Source organism: Cydia strobilella, chromosome 14 (assembly GCF_947568885.1).
Source record: "Cydia strobilella chromosome 14, ilCydStro3.1, whole genome shotgun sequence".
Taxonomy (NCBI): Eukaryota; Metazoa; Arthropoda; class Insecta; order Lepidoptera; family Tortricidae; genus Cydia; species Cydia strobilella.
In genome coordinates this window covers 15248851-15266856 of record NC_086054.1, presented here as the reverse complement: position 1 = coordinate 15266856, position 18006 = coordinate 15248851, and the positions used below count along the sequence as shown (strand labels likewise).

General features: G+C 34.6%; 1 protein-coding gene and 1 long non-coding RNA gene across 2 annotated transcripts in view; both read right to left on the bottom strand.

The window, feature by feature from the left end:
• The window catches only part of LOC134747303 (uncharacterized), a 131175-nt gene extending 124873 nt beyond the window's left edge, over positions 1-6302 (bottom strand). Inside the window, exon 1 of the long non-coding RNA XR_010128313.1 lies at positions 6243-6302. This is a non-coding gene — a long non-coding RNA (uncharacterized LOC134747303). The remainder of the gene's footprint in view (positions 1-6242) is intronic.
• Positions 1-18006, bottom strand: part of LOC134747246 (mucin-2-like) — a 105124-nt gene that overhangs the window by 79267 nt on the left and 7851 nt on the right. The gene's annotated exons all lie outside the window — the stretch shown is intronic.

Here is an 18006-nt window from a genome sequence, read left to right as displayed (position 1 = left end):
AGTGTATTTTCAAAAGGGCTTATTGCTGTATGGTGTTCGTGGAGAAATAAACCCTTTTGAAAATACTCCTCAATTGTCGCCAGCAAAGCAAGTACTTGAACACATTGTTAATCTATCGTAGTTACCTATTGTATCTGTCTAACTATTCTATTATTGTCTGACCTCGTGTCAAATGGCCAGCTTATGAAATTAGGGATTGCCAAATTTTACAAAGTGCATAAAAAATTATAGATGTCTTTATTTGTATTGGTTTTTGCAATTAGTCCTTCCATCATTACATTTGATGATCGTAGTTAGTGATTATGCAAATATAATGGCTGTTATTGATGTGTCTAGATTATAAACAAACAAATTTGCCGTTATTTATTTGTTATACATTTTGATTGTCAGATCAATTATAAACACGTAAAAATAAAGATTGCCCGTTGATAGACGTCAATGTTGATACTTACATATTATAACAATGTAAAAAATAAATTCTTTTTATTACGTTTTTTACCATACCCAATTAAAGCAAAGCTCATATGTAGTTGACCAATAACATTAAATTACTTTTAATAGATCTCTAAGATGTGTATTTACCAAAGAGGATCTTAGATTATGGATAAAAACGGTCTCAGCTCAGTACCTTCGTCTCAAAACGGTTATCTAGAATATTTCTGTTTTGGGGTAAAAATAAACTTATTTGCATGTACTAAACTTGCTTATTTTTGATACTAGAATTGTCTTAATTTCTTAATTATTTTTGATATAAAATTATGCAATGTATGCATATCTATTTTATATGCAAAACGATCTTAACAGTTCCATTTAAAAAAGGTTAAACTACATCGTTACATTAAATCGTTAGTTAGTACTATTTTGAGTACGTAACTCATAAGTTGAGCTAATAATGTACTTTTTTCACTCACTAACTTAACATAAAAAGTTACCTCATATTAGCTCTATTAAACAAAACAACATTATTACTAGACTTACATTGACCGGGATATGTACTCTGATTTGTAATTAGATTCCAAAAAACTAACCTCACTTTTTCTCTTTTTCCGTATGTTTTAAGAAACTAAACAAAGCTAAAAGGATACATCTATATTTATTTTAAATGTTAGAGTATGCAAAAGGGAAATTTGAGTTTACTTCTTTACATATTTTCCATTATTACGAAAGAAAAAGGATCTGAGTGAGGTTAGTTTTTTGGAATCTAATTACAAATCAGAGTTTAGACCGTGATTACCTTTTGTCTATATCCCGGTCAATATGTCTAGTGAAACTAACCGTAAATCATTCAAAACTCTTAACATTATTACTGTTTTTCTCCAAACCGTTATGCGAGACCAAGCAGCGCCCAGCGCCCAGCAGTGGGACTTATAAAATGGGTAGGCTTAGTGCCTGCAAAGCGCCATGGCCTACATTTGATCCAGTATAATTACCTGAAACAGACAAAATAAAATTATAACATCATACCAAACAAATTAATAAACATATACATTTTACAATCGCAAGCAGCCATCCATACAACTATTCTATCTAAAGTACTGGGAAAACTATATATATATATCGGGGAAGCCGATGCTCCTCTTTCCTGAGTGTCTTAGGGCGGGACATCGAAAAGATATCGACTTTTAAAGTTGAGAAAAGAAAAACTTAAAAATTATAATATAAAGACCCTACTCATAGTGTTGTGTTCTTGCCGGTGAATAAGTTTGCCAAAGCTCAACGAGGGAGAGGAGTGTTAGGGTCGGCGACGCGCATGTAACTCCTCTGGAGTTGCGGGCCGTATGCTTGTTTGCCACCGACGTAGTATAAAAACTACGAATTTTAATAAGTAACAGTGTAAATTTTATTCGATATCGTGACGAGCGTGTTTCCGTTTGCGTTATGTCTATTTTTGTATGGGATTTTGAACAGCGCGCCAAGCGGAAAATTTGGAAACTCAAAAATCCATACAAAATGACACACAGCGCAAACGCGTCACGATATCGAATGAAATTTACCCTAGGGGTAGGTACAGGTTAGCTGAACTTTATTATAGAGGTAAGTTCTCATGTCTATCACGCTAAATCGTATACAATCGCTTACGCAATTTTTCATTCATCCTAATCGTAAACTCATCGTATGACCTAAACAATTACATAAACTATACAGGGTGTTATAGACAAACACAAATATTACGAGTCGCTTTCGCTTAGGCGAGACGAATCGGATAGTTTGCCAACTGAGTACTCTAAAGACGCGAAATGACGTATGTGTTTAAAACTTTAGTGTAGATATGACATTTTGGGTGTGAGTGAAAGTTACATGTGCGTTACTGTACAGCTGCTAATGAGTCATAGTTTGAAAACGATTAGTTGGGCTTTACCAGAGATTAGTGAAAAAAGACTGACAACATCTATACGAAGTCGCGTTCCTTATTGTTGTAGATAATGCGATGCCGATTAGCCACATAGGTCTAAGATCTTTATAAATCTTAAAATCTTCTCTTGGCACCGATATAGGGTTAGAGCCGGCGTAGCTTTATTTGACGTTCATAAGCGCATTGTAATATGCCTACTTGAATAATAAACTTTCTATATATCCGAATTTAATTATTATTATTTTCTTTATATTTATTTTATCTTTATACTTTTATAGCGCATTAATAATGGGTCATTATTGTAGTTGTACACTACACTTTTTTTTAGATTTGGGTATTTTTATGTTATTACATAGTATCCAGAGCTCTTTCGATCGTAATAGGAGAAAAAACTGTCCCAATATATCCATACATTTTTCTGTCCTTCCATTCCGTTTGGAACCGTCATACTCTACTTAAATCTTCTTGGGCGGTGTAGGGTTAGAGCCGGCGTAGCTTTCTTTGACGTTCATAAGCGCATTGTAATATGCCTACTTGAATAATGAACTATCTATCTATCTATATCTATCTATCTTTATCTTATCTTTATATTTTTATATAAAGGGTTTTAAATAATGGTTTTACTTCTTTAAAGTTGTACACTACACTTTTTTTAGATTTGACTACTCAGAATCCAGGAGTCTGCACGGTACGCTTATCACCATGCCTGTCACGTTCTAACAAGTATGTGAGTGCAAAAGTGACGGACTTAGTGATAGGGGAAACCATGCTGCGCGGGCAGAGCTCTTTCGAGCGTAATAGGAGAAAAAACTGACCCAAAATTATCCATAAGTACATTTTTTGTCCTTCCATTCTGTTAGGAACCGTCATACAAAACTACTTAAATCATCTTGGGTGGTGTAGGGTTAGAGCCGGTGTATCGTTATTTGACGTTCATAAGCGCATTGTACGAGTTATATATGCCTACTTGAAAAATAAACTTTCTTTATCTTATCTTTATGTAAAATGGTAACGGAATGCAAAAAAGTTAACACTATACTTAAACTAGAACTTTTGTATTGTATTGTTGTATTGGTATTTTTTGTACTATCATGTTTGGGCAATAAAGTGATTTGAATTTGAATTTGAAATAAAAATCTTGGGACACTTATTTCTCTTATTAGGATCGAAAGAGCTCGTGATTCTGCAGGCTCAGCGCGGTCGCATTTTTTATCGCTTGTCACCATGCCTGTCACGTTCTAACAAGTACGTAAGTGCGAAAGTGACAAGCATAGTGACAGATGATAAAAATGCAACCATGTTGACACCGCTGAATAGAAATAACATCAAAATTTCCAAATAAAATACAGTAGGTGAACATTTATCTTCATTTTATCAAACTGTACAAGGTACATGTTATAGGTAACTAATCCGTACATGGTGTTACGGTTGACCTCCGCGGTCAGAGCTCTATAGAAAATATACAGATCTGACCTTTTTAGCAAACTGTGGCGCCATATATACAATTGATTAGGAACGCTGGGTATGTAGATTGACGATAGAACATTCTACAGTAGATATCGCTATGCGTGTCCTTAAGGCGTGTAAACAAAAAAGAAAGGAATGGAAAGAGTCGCACGCTTTTGGTAAGCTTTGGTAGCTGAGTTGGTTAAGAGCGATCGGACCGGTGTTCCGAAATGTCACAAGTTGAGTCTTGTCCGAGGCGGTGAATTTTCCCACTCCCTTTAATGTAAAAAAATACATTAAAGTTCTTTATTGTTAACTTATCTTTGGTTTACGAATATTACCACTATGTCGTTTTGAGACTTCTATGGTGTTAAGTGAAGTTGTATGAGAGTTGCGATGACAAGGAACTAAGTGTGTGTGTATGTATATATGTATGGATGTGTGTGATGTGTGACCTTTATTGTAGACATTTACATGATTTACAATGGTCAGTTGAGTTTCTCATGGGTTTTTAGCATATCATTATTCATTTTTGTCAAAGAAGTTACGTTAGAAATTAGCATATTAACACGTATTAAGTAACACGAGTCTCCGAACGTTGGGTATAAATGACATAATAAAATATAATAAATTTTGTAAACAAAAAATACTATGAATATAATTAATTTTGAAAAAAATCTAGTCAAGGAACTCGACCAGCGCCCTTCCATATGCAAAAATACCCATTACTCTCGCCACGTTGCCACGCTAAATCGCAATAGATAGCCTCTCTATCCGGAATGATGCAGATTGTGAAGGCAAAACTATTATTGACTTTAATTACAATGAGTATATTGAATGACATGATATGTCCTAAGACACACAAATAAAACATAAATGTCAATTATTTTAGTATGATTATGCACCTGTAAAATCTTACTTTCCTTGCGTAAGTGGCCTTTTCAGACTTACACATTCAGTTAACACATGTGTCGCAACGAATGCATTAAACTATTATCGTGTGCGTAATGGCGGAATCTTAAAATGTCATAGTTCCGAACATATAAGAACTTATGGAACGCACACCACAGAATAAGTAATAGTATTATCATACAGAACGGCCACGCACCGCTCCGCACCAACTCGAATTACCTCGCCCCGCGACAGCGACCTTTTGCCGTCCGCTCAGTACTGTTTTTAAGCAACTTACTCACATAATGACGCATGCCGCGTGTACAGACGTGCCGTTCACACATAGAAACGCAAGTGATTTTTGATGTATAGCGTGTCCGCCCTGTGCCGCCCTATGACTGAATGTAAGAATTCAAACTTGGAGTCAGGTTGCAGGTAGGTTTGTGACCTATAGTCATTGAACCGGCATTCCTTGCATCTTACTAACAAGACATTAATTATATGAACATACTCGCGCATAATTAAATCATTGATAAAATTCCCCTTTCAAGAGTCCATTCATTATAAATACTATCTCATTAATATGGTATTTGATTTAATTGAGATGCAATTATGATGTTTGCAATTACAATAATCAGATTCAGTTAAGGTTTTAATTTGTCTTTCCTGGTAAACATTCCCACGATTGAATTTACATTTGGCATTAAGATTTATTGCGTACGTATAATCTAGTAACATGAACTTAATAACATATATAATACATTCAAAGGTATTGTAGGATTTTTTTTACACGATACGATACTCGAATGTATACTTATATCGATATTCGAATTTCGATATCGATATCGATATCGATATCGAAACTTTAATCATAATCGTTAACGCCAATCGTTATGTAAAAAACCGGCCATGTGCGAGTCGGACTCGCGCACCGAGGGTTCCGTACTTTTTAGTATTTGTTGTTATAGTGGCAACAGAAATACATCATCTGTGAAAATTTGAACTGTCTAGCTTGATAGATAGATAGCGGTTCATGAGATACAACCTGGTGACAGACAGACAGACGGACAGACGGACAGACGGACAGACGGACAGCGGAGTCTTAGTAATAGGGTCCCGTTTTTACCCTTTGGGTACGGAACCCTAAAAAATTACCACGTGACTTCTCTATCACATCTGTCAATCTGATACGTTTTTACTTTTTGATTGCTGTTAACAATTTACTTAGTGATTGTCATCTAGGTCGCGCCCTTTGGGATTCTCTATGATTCGTCAGATATCGTAGGTACGTATGCTTTGAACTGACTTTTACTTGGGCATGGGTAATAATAATAATATCAACACTTTTGACTGACTATTGTCAGTTGACGATGCTGACGATGGTAGTAGTAGACTAGTGGTTCTTAGCTTTATTCATTTTGAAAAAAGAACATTTTTTTAAATACTACGTCGGTGGCAAACAAGCATACGGCCCGCCTGATGTTAAGCAGTCTCCGTAGCATGTACGCCTGCAACTCCAGAGCAGCTACATGCGCGTTGCCGACCCTAACACTCCGCACCCTCGTTAAGCTCTGGCAACCTTACTCACCGGCAGGAACACAACACTATCAGTGTGCGTACAATGTAATGATTAAGCAGAAGACAGATACTTACCTACCTATTCATCTTCATATAAAAGACATTGACTAACGTACAAATGAATATAAATAAAATAAATAATATAGGACATTCTTACACTGATTGACTAAGTCCCACGGCAAGCTCAAGGAGGCTTGTGTTATGGGTACTCAGACAACGATATATATAATATATAAATACTTAAATACATAGAAAACACCCATGACTCAGGAACAAATATCTGTGCTCATCACACAAATAAATGCCCTTACCGGGATTCGAACCCAGGACCATCGGCTTCACAGGCAGGGTCACTACCCACTAGGCCAGACCGGTCGTCGAAATATATATGTAATTAAACAAAACGGTTGCAATGCATTTAATTTTAATAGTACAAAGTAACAAATTATAAGAAACATGACCTGCTGCTTTCAACATCTTCGTAATAACCACACCTCATTAACATGTGTTCTCTGATTATAATTTAAGATCCAGCTTAACCAACTTGATTGTATTTACTAATTTCACGAAAGCAAACATCTCATCTTTCCAATGTACTAACACTTTACCAATTATCAGTTAAGAGTCACACTAACCTGCCGCCAAAAGTCAAAAAACCACTCCCAAACAATCAAAGTTGCGCTCTCATTTTAAAAAGGCGTTCATTAAATATGTATTTAATAAAGAGACAAATTACTTACAAACTTAATATACTTATAAATAAAACCGAAATAAAATACCTTACCTATGAAACTTAAACCTAAATTGAAATAAATAAAACTAATCTTAAAAAAAATAACTAAAAACCAAAAATAAATATTAATTTATTAAATTACATGAAACTGAATGAACATTACCATACATCTGTCTGGTACCTACTAGTTTTTGTTGCTAAAAATGTTATACAAAGAACATAGAGCATGTAGAAGTATTGTATAACTAGCATTAATTTGTTTTTCAATTTCTAGCAACGGAAACTGGTACAAGACAAAGATACGAGTATATGATAAGATAAGATACGATACATTTATTGATAAAATTGTACAAATTTTACACGTCAATTCAGCCTCAGCCATACTATAATATACAATGTCAACCATATAATTATAATTTTATACAACATAACAATATACAATTTGTGTTCGTAGTTCTATTGATACATATGTATATTCAAATTTAAAACGAGAGCGTAACTTTGACTGTATGGCGGCCGCTAGGTTTGTATGACTCTTAACGATGTGGACGATACGATACTAATAATGTTGATTTACATACATACATGGACATATGCAATCGGTACGGTACGTAATTACACACGTCTGACACGGCACACATGTTCTATTAGTGTTGAAATGGAATAATCAGATAATGATTTTTAGCGGAGTTGACATTTAAAAAGTTGTGCAAAAATATTGATGTATGGTACAAGCTTTAGCACTTTACTTTTCTATATCTACACAAGAAGCTGCGTTATTTTAATACAGGAGTTCCTAGCCAGCTTGATGGCACTATAACATTGCTTTGTTGTAACGTTGCTATGCGTTGCAACTTGCAAAGTTTCACAATTTTAGCGAATTCAGGTGCCAGCAAATAGTTTATTTATAAAACGGATTATACATTTTCAAGAAAAACTTGTTGTTTATAATTAGGTATTTTTTACTTCATTTACGAACACATACTTTGCCACGGAATCGTGAAAGACCAAGCGCCATCGGCTTCGAAAGCTATCGGTCATTTAGTGGCATTACCATCTCTCTTTATGGCTGTTACTTGGTGTCATTGGTACCATCTTCGACATTACTATCTGACAAATCGTATAGTCCGTGATGTACACTTATTTATAAAGCAAATATGATAAATTTTCTCTTGCCTCTTCTGCCTTTCGACTCACAGATTGACGTTTAAGCAGGAGGGCAGCCAGTAATTTTATTTACGCACAATTTTGTCTTAAGCCGGGGTGCAACCCAAAAACTGAAAAAATATTTATCTATGTAGTCATGTTTGGTATCATTTTTATGTTAATCAAGGGTGCTAAATTGACGAAGCTATTTCATTCATATCTTTTCAGTGTACTGCATAATATAAATACTACCTTTTTGAAATACAAGTAAAGTTTTAGGTAAAGTTTCCATTTTCCTATCTCCAAAGTAATTAATACCTGTGTCATTTGTATATGTTTAAGGGCGAATTTTCTCCGTCCTAAAACATCTCGTCAAAAAGGCAAAGCTAATTGACATATCTAACAGAGCTGAGACCTATAAATATATTCATTGTCTTATTACCGTTCAATACAACAACTTATAGTGAAAGGTTTGACAGCCCTAATAACAGATGGTAATGAGCTATTGTGATGGCCTGACCGGTAATGTCTCGAGCCAACAAATTATGATGATTGTTTATTAGAGGCGGATTTTCTTCGTCCTAAGATATCTCGTAAATATAGGCAAAGTGTAATTGACATAACTAACAGAGCTGAGACCTATAAAGACATTGATTGTCTTATTACCTTTCAATAAAGCAACATAGTGAAAGGTTTGACAGCCCTAATAAGTCTAATAACAGATGGTAATGAGCTATTGTGATCGCCTGACCGGTAATGTCTCGAGCCAACAAATTATGATGATTGTTTATTAGAGGCGGATTTTCTTCGTCCTAAGATATCTCGTAAATATAGGCAAAGTGTAATTGACATAACTAACAGAGCTTGAGACCTATAAAGACATTGATTGTCTTATAACCTTTCAATAAAGCAACATAGTGAAAGGTTTGACAGCCCTAATAACAGATGGTAATGAGCTATTGTGATCGGCTGACCGGTAATGTCTCGAGCCAACAAATTATGATGATTATTTATTAAAGGCGGATTTTCTTCTTCCTAAGATATCTCGTAAATATAGGCAAAGTGTAATTGACATAACTAACAGAGCTGAGACCTATAACGACATTGATTGTCTTATAACCATTCAATAAAGCAACATAGTGAAAGGTTTGACAGCCCTAATAACAGATGAGCAATGACCTATTGTGATCGCCCGACCGGTAATATAATGTTTCGAGCCAACAAAATATGATGATTGTTTATTATTCGCCTACTGGTTTTTCTTTGATACTGCTACTCGTATTATATTATTATGACAAATTGATTCATATTTTACCAATCAAATAACATAAGTAGCTTAATAGGTCTTCTGTGATGTGACTATATAACAGTTTAGGTAAACGTCCCAAAAGTACAACAAGTTTTCATGATAGGTATGTTTAATACTGTTGTTTATATCATTGGTTCAAAAAACCTTTTTTTTTCGATAGGACATAATTTTGTTACACTTATTATGCTGATAAAATACACCACTTCGAATTTTTTTTATATTGTACACATACAGCGTGTATTTTATACGAACACATGCTCGTATTCTACGAGCGATTTGTGACGCCCGTATGCCCCTTCGGTTGATGGGTAAAATCAAAGATAGATATAACTCCGTAATAGATGGATACAGTCTAAGGAAAAAACGTGCCTCGAAAATCACGAAAATTTGATTCTCGATCAGATGGCGCCACTAGTTTTGGCCAACTCTCGTATAGAGGGCGTTGACTGTTTCGTTTGTTATTTATAATTTTAACGCATACCAGTGAAAGAACATGGGTCAAAATCATATAAAAATAATTAATACAAATAAAAAAATCATTTATCCATATTTAAATACATTTTAACGTATTTTTATAAATCTTCATTTTTAGTTTTGAAGTATGTCGATAGATGGCAGTGAATTTACAGTGGTTACAAAATTTACTATGACAGTACCGCTCTATCTTATTATATCCTCATTGGTAAAATTTATAAAACGATCATAAGACCTGTCGTCATGTATGGATCAGAGTGTTGGGCCCTAAAGGTGACGGATGGAAAGAAATTGCATGTAGCGGAGATGAGAATGTTAAGGTGGATGTGTGGCGTGACGAGAATGGATAGGATAAGGAATGAGTATATAAGAGGAAGCCTGAAAGTTGCACCCATAACAGAAAAAGTATGGGCAAATCGCCTAGCATGGTACGGGCATGTAATGCGGAGGGATGAAAGTCATGTGACGAGAAAGAAAATAATGAATGTGGAGGGAGGTAGGAGGAGAGGAAAAGCGAGGAAAAGGTGGATGGACTGTGTGAAAGATGATATGAAACTAACGCAAGTGAATGATGAGATGACGGGTGACAGAGAGGTATGGAAGAAAAAGACATGCTGCGCCGACCCCAAGTGAATGGGACAAGGGCAAGCGAAATATAATGACTCGTATTCTACGAGCAGTTAGTATAGACCCATACTAATTTGCTTGCATATGTTTACCAAACAAATTACGACTTAGTTCCTCATAAATAAAATAAATAAATAATAAACGTTTATTCAAAGATCTTACTTACAACTAAATACATATTTTCTTTTGCCAAACCACACAGTGGTTTGTTGGCAGACGAGGCTCCTTTGCGTTTGTGTTAGCTGTTGATATGCAACTTAACTTTATCTTAAACCTAAACTTACCTAATAATCCAGCACGCAACGTAATTTATTACTAATACACAAGTGATGATTATGTATAAATATTTGTTAATAATAAATGATTACAAAAGTGCTGATGGACGGTTAACATTTAATAAAATTATAAAAGAATATCAGCTTTGACGGCTCATTTTTTACCATTTAGGGCCAAGGGCTTACAACTGGTTCTCGAGTTTACTATTAGCAAGTCAAACAACATTTGTCTGACAGTCACCGACAAGTAATCAATATATAATCAATCAATCAATATATTCTATTTAAAAAGTCAAATAATAGACGTGTATATTGTGTGTTCATCGATTATAGAAATTGAATAGTTATTTTATGAAGATTAAATGTGATTAAATTGTAATTTCACATTGCAAATCATTTCATTTCAATTTTGTCTGAATGTATTGTTGAAAGACTTGTTGAAGATGCTTTGCGGCTTATAGTTGCAGTTTAAAGTTCATTGACCTTCAGTGAATGATTGATTAAATATACCAATATAAAGGGTGCACACAAGAATAATGATGGGAATTTTGAATGAAAATATACGATACAATATCATTTGATATTTATTGGTTTTGAATGTAACGATTTGTTGTAAAATCTACAGGATTTTATAAAGCATCGAATCAGTGACTAGTTTTTAGGGTTCCGTACCCAAAGGGTAAAAACGGGACCCTATTACTAAGACTCCACTGTCCGTCTGTCTGTCACCAGGCTGTTTCTCATGAACCGTGATAGCTAGACGGTTAAATTTTTTGTTGCTGCTATAACAAAAAATACTAAAAAGTACGGAACCCTCGGTGGGTGAGTCCTACTCGCACTTGTCCGGTTTTTTATGATATAGGAGGCAAACAAGCAGACGAATCACCTGATGGTAAGCAATTACCATCGCTCATGAACACCTGCAACACCAGAGAGTTCGCAAGTGTGTTGCCGGCATTTAAGATGGAAGTATACTCTTTTCTTAAGGGGTTAAAGGTCGTATCGAAAAAAAAGGTTTTGGAAAGTTTATTTTATCTGACACAAGTTACCTACTTAGGTACCTACTTAAATAAACCTTTAGATATAAGTATCTTAATAATAAACAATAAGTTATTTATTTTTTCTATATAGCATGAAAAAGATTACAGATTTTAATAACACTGATAGATTTTCAAGGCTTTTTATTTTCAAGGATTTTATTGTCTAAGTAATTGTAATTACATGATAATATTTTGTCATTATTTGAGTAATTGTAATCCAATTACCTATCTAAAACTCCCAGGCAGACTTAAAGACTTACACAAAAGACAAAATGAACATTAACAATACTAAATTCAGATCAGATTCGTGGGAAAATAAGCTAATTCCTTAATAATAGCGGTTACAATACCTGATTCATTTACTAAGGAGTTTTGGTATTTAGTCAATTATTCACATGACCTTGTGATGTATGACATGCAATGGCCTTAAATGAGATGCTGAAAACGGTTCGAAGGGGAGAAAAAGTCGGAAACCGGACTCTGAGGGGTCTGGGCTTATCACGAACTCAGTTCGTCTATTTGCCTCTCTATCTCTGAAATTTGCATGAGCGATAGGGATGCATATAACGAAGTTTCGATTTCCGATTTCGCGGTCGGCTCTCTGGGCTACTAAGTAGTAACTGACGTAACCGGGATACACGCTAAAGGCCAGACTTGAGCGTTGGCGTCTAGTCAGCGCTATGGAAAATGACGTCACTGCGCACTTGCGCACACGTTGCGTCGAGTCAATTGAGTAGCAGCTATAGAGTTAACTAGACGCCAACGCTCGCGAGACGCTAATAGTGTGGGGTCTCTCTAAGATGGGAGAGTGTTTCATGTTAAATGACCTCTTGAGCGTTTAGACGGCAATTTACGTTGATGGAAAACTTCGTTACCTGAGGTCCATGAGGACCAAAGATGGTCGAGCTTATATCGTATCACCGTTCACTTTCTATCATGTAAGTGATGCATGACACGTACGACAGACGACAAAAGTGCAACGATCATCCGTAATTATATACCTATATTTAATCTTTATTGCACACTATTTAGAGAACATCATTTCAACATTCGCTTCAGCACTGGTCTAGTGGTTTTTTTATTTTTTTTTTATTGGGAAACAAACAGCTTACAATCTTACACAAAATTAATTAATATTAATAAAACACAAGCCAAAACAGTTTCCACTAGTTAATTAAAGCAGAAATGCTCAAAGGGAACGTAATGAAATACAAAATGTATTATCCAAAGCAATAAAGTAAACCGAAAGCTAACGTTAAAGTTAAAGTTAGCGTTAAAGTTTAACTAGTATTTTAGCGGACACTTATGCTTGTTAATTCGAGAGAAAAAAACCGGCCAAGTGCGAGTCGGACTCGCGTTTCAAGGGTTCCGTACATTACACAATTTAAACGCGCTTCACGTTTTCCTGTGATCTATAGGTAAAGATCTATTTTATGTATTTTTTTCAAAATTTTAGACCCAGTAGTTTCGGAGATAAAGGGGGGAATGGTCATTTTTTGCCTATTTTCTTGAATAACTTCTAAACTATTTATCCTAAAATTATTTAAAAAAAAAATTGAGATTCTCACAATGAGCTCTTTCATTTGATATGTAACAAGATATATTTTGAAAAACTTTATTTTTTTAATTTTCTCATTTACCCCCCAAGTGGCCCCGTGTTTAAAATGTATTTGTTTACGATATATGTCCGTCTTTGGGTCACAAACTTACATATGTATACCAAATTTCAACTTAATTGGTCCAGTAGTTTCGGAGAAAATAGGCTGTGACAGACGGACAGACAAACAGACAGACAGACAGACGCACGAGTGATCCTATAATTCCGTTTTTTCCTTTTGAGGTACGGAACCCTAAAAAAGAACTTTTAGAACCATTATCGCATAATACCTACAATGAAGAATATCTTCTTTCGTCTTAATCTTCACATGATAAAGACTCATACTTTTGACTAATATTTTTAGTATTTAAGCTTTGTTACCCAATGGATAATATCCATACATTGTAGTATTTAAGTAGTCCATTAACCGAGTCATCTAATAAATGTATATTGACTAGTCAAATCAATTCTTCAATCAATATGTTTACTGCATATTATGTTTGAACTTTAAATGTCAACACTCGTGTCTGATAATCTCATGAGGAGGCAATTGAAATTTGCAATAACTCATGTTAAACTAAACAAAAAGAGCTACTGTGCCCTATGATAATAGCTACAGCTAATAAAACAAAATAATTTATATAAAAAGCCACAATTTATTGAAAGAAAAATAAAATTTTATGGCGAAGTCTTTTTTATAAGCCTCAAGTCATTAAGGGGTCGTATATGCGACTTGACTCACGACTCAAAATACTCATAATATTACCTAGTCTAAAAAAGTAAAATAAAAAAAAGTAAATAAACATTCACATGCTGGTGATATGCAGCCTACTTGTGTGAATGAATGTACCTATGCGTTTAAATAAGATGGATCTAAGTATGCGTATTGCAGTAGTTAGTGTAGGATTTTAACGCGCCAAGCTCGGCCGAATTTCACCTTCCCATACAAACGGAGTTTTGTTTTCATTTTAAAACTACGTGTAGGATTGTTATGAAACTTTGCACATACAATGTCGTGAGGTATATCAAGGCTTATCCTATTGTAAGTACAAAGTACTTACTCGTTTTAAAACGAGAGCGTAACTACGTTTATACGGAAAACCGAGCTTGCCGAGGGAATAAATCAAATTATTTTACTAAATACTTTGATTTGCGTTTTTAATTATAGTTTGTCAAAGGACTGCCTCATTTCAAACATAGACAGATAATCATACTATCTATGTCTTACACCCAACTACCTTACTAGCACCCAAAAGAAAAGGATGAGTATAGTTTTTTTTGTTCTTATTTACTGACAATTTGGTTTGACCTATTAATAGTTACACTACTATGTAAATCCGGACTGGGCCAGAAGAGGGTTTGGTCACTTTTTCTTTAATAGGTATATATGTATATGACATCTATTTCAGTTTAATATAAACTCATTTTTCATCTCATTACACACGCAATACATCTCGCTCGTACTTATATTTTTCTACGCGTGTGATGCACATGCGCTCAAAATAAGACCAAGTAAAGTTCGAACCGGCCCCCTGAGGTCGCTATTGTCTAAGATGAATTCTCTCACGGAAGATGTGTGACACAGTTACACATTTTATTCTCGCGGTACTATTTAACCTATTCGTATTCGCTTTTACTCTTTACTGTCCAGTCGCCATCAGATTTATCGGAGCGGCTAAGGCGTTCACAAATATCTAAACAAAGCTATTATAAGTATGAATTATCTCAGGTGATTTTTTTCGGGCTCGCGCCCTAATCTGTTAAACAAAAGGTATTGTTTCCTTTATGCAGTGGTTACATTGCTTACTGCTAATAGCACCGATATAAGTAACAGGAACAAGCCCGTTCAAAAAGCAAATTTACCATTCTATTTATATGGTTCAAATTTATGAAACACCCCATTCGGAGATAACACGTTTTGATATCACCAAAGAAGAGACCACCCTGATTGTTCCCTGAATGAGCTGTCACAAAAATTTGAACCTTACTACTACCACAATAGTTGCTTTTTAAACGCCATGGTTGCTTTGGCACGCGCTGAACACCGCTCTTAAAAGAAATAAAGGCTTTTGTTTAACAGATTAGGGCCCGAGCCCGAAAAAATCATCTGAGATAATTCATACTGTATCACGATGTTAAAATGAATGGTTAGATATTTTTGACCACCATGGCCGCTTCGGTATATCTAATAGCGACAGTCCAGTCGGTAGAAATAGCTAAACTATTAATAGGGTAATTTTGGGTAACCTTTGTGCTATTATTAAGTAATGGGCAAATCGTTAAATTTGAATTAAAATCTTTTTAGTCTTTAAGGTAGGTATTAATGTATGTCAAATATGACAGATTACATGACACAAATATTAGTAAAAGTTTGACAATGACTGAAACTCAAACACTGAACAAATATACAAAAAACCGGGCAGCTCATCCTTACCCACTGACCCACTCGCCCAATGTAACACTGACATATTCAACAATATACCTTATATCATTGAAATAGAGTTCACATCTGGACAGTTGACGCGATGGTGACCACGCGACAGTATAGTTACGTAAGAACACGCAACATCTCCACTTTCGCTCGACCTCTGACATTACAGTACTCTGAGCTATGATCTATGCCTCTGACTGTTTTACTTTTAATTACTTAAATCTGTGTAGTTTTGTAAGTATTGTGTAAACTAGTTTTAAAATGTAAATTTTTGTGTTGTGGTATTCGTTTATTATGCTAAATGTGCGTAGTATAAATATTTAAGGAAATAATCCACTCAACATTTTTGAAATGAGTCATATTTGAGGAGTGTCTTTTCAAAAGGGCTTGCTTTTGTATGGCTTTCTGAGAAATAAGCCCTTTTGAAAAGACATTCCTCATTTATTAGAGTTGAAGAGCAATACCTTTTCCATCCATTCTCGTACGAGAACATCAAATCTATAGACAATTTATCAAAATTTGACTACTTGACATGAGTTACGTAAAGTGTTTTAAAATTTAAGTAGTAAGTGCTTGTTTACATTATGTCAGTGTAAGCTATCACCTTGTTAGTATTTCTGTAGGTATCGATTTAATCTTTTTATCGTTAAGTTGAATTGTTTTTGTTTCAACTACACATATCTTCTTTTGAAATATTATTATCTTCACAACCAAAAATTTCTATGGGAAGTTCGGATTTTAGCGATAAAAAGCTTGTTGTGTAGTAGTTACAATTTTCTCTTGAAGAAAGATAAAGAACATTTTTTTTTTCATTACATTACACTATGCAAATGATAACAACCAGTAACAACCGCAGCCAAATAACACTAGACCCTACTAATAGTGTTGTGTTCCTGCCGGTGAGTAAGGTTGCCAGAGCTCGAGGGAGAGGAGTGGTAGGGTCGGCAACGCGCATGTAACTCCTCTGGAGTTGCAGGCGTCCATAGGCTACGGAGACTGCTTAACATCAGGCGGGCCGTATGCTTGTTTTCCACCGACGTAGTATAAAAAAAATACACTTTCATTGTTTTCTTTTTTAATTGTTGCCATATTGTTTCCTATTTCACATTTGACACTATGCTATTATGTATGCTTTCGCTTTTTGTTTTAATTGTGGCTATCTCGTCACTGACCGAGTGACATTTGATGGGTCGTATAGTTGTTACATTATTATATGCTATTGTGCTATATCGCTTCATTATTTGTACACTAATACACTATTGTTATGTATTTGATTACCTCATTATTTGTGACAGATTTATTGATAGCCAATATTTAATGCTCTTCCAGATAATGTTAAGGATCTCCCTCTTAATTTATTTAAAACTCAACTTTATCGTTGGCTGGTAACTAAGATGTTTTACAGTATAGATGACTTGTTTGCATGTAATAGTATTAAGTAGAATTTAGATAGGTTTAAGTTTAGGTTAAGTGTACATTTGCATGCTAACTAGCAAAATATGTCTTAGTGCAGAAATATGTTATCTATACCATCTCATTGTACCATATTTTAAGCAAATAAAGAATATTTATATTATATATTATATAATAATAAAATTGTATTAATTAAGACACAAGTCTTCGTTATCTTTGCTTTTTGTACATGTTCGAAATTATGATTTAGTACTTTTAATGATAAAGATTCCAAATAAAAATAAAATCCTTACTTTTGGAACTCGCTAATTTGACATAATTTTGGCAAATGTTACGAAAGTTTTTGACATTGTTTTTGATACAAAAAAGAAAATTCCAAACAAATAAAAAACTGACTAGGATAACTAATAAGGATGTAATCTGAACAAAAAAAAATTGACTGTTCATGAAATAAACTTTAGTCATGGTTGATCGAATCAACATTATCAAAAGTTACATACCTACTCAAATCTTTGAGTGACAAAGATGGCTCAAGTCAAATTTGGATTAATATGGTCATTATGGTCATACTGGGCGTGACCGCTTGACATTTCAACTGTATTGCCATTTAAGGCTTAGACTAATTAATAGACTTTTTTGGAATTTCTAGCTTACGTAATACATATACTGACTTGTTAGACATTAGATATTAAC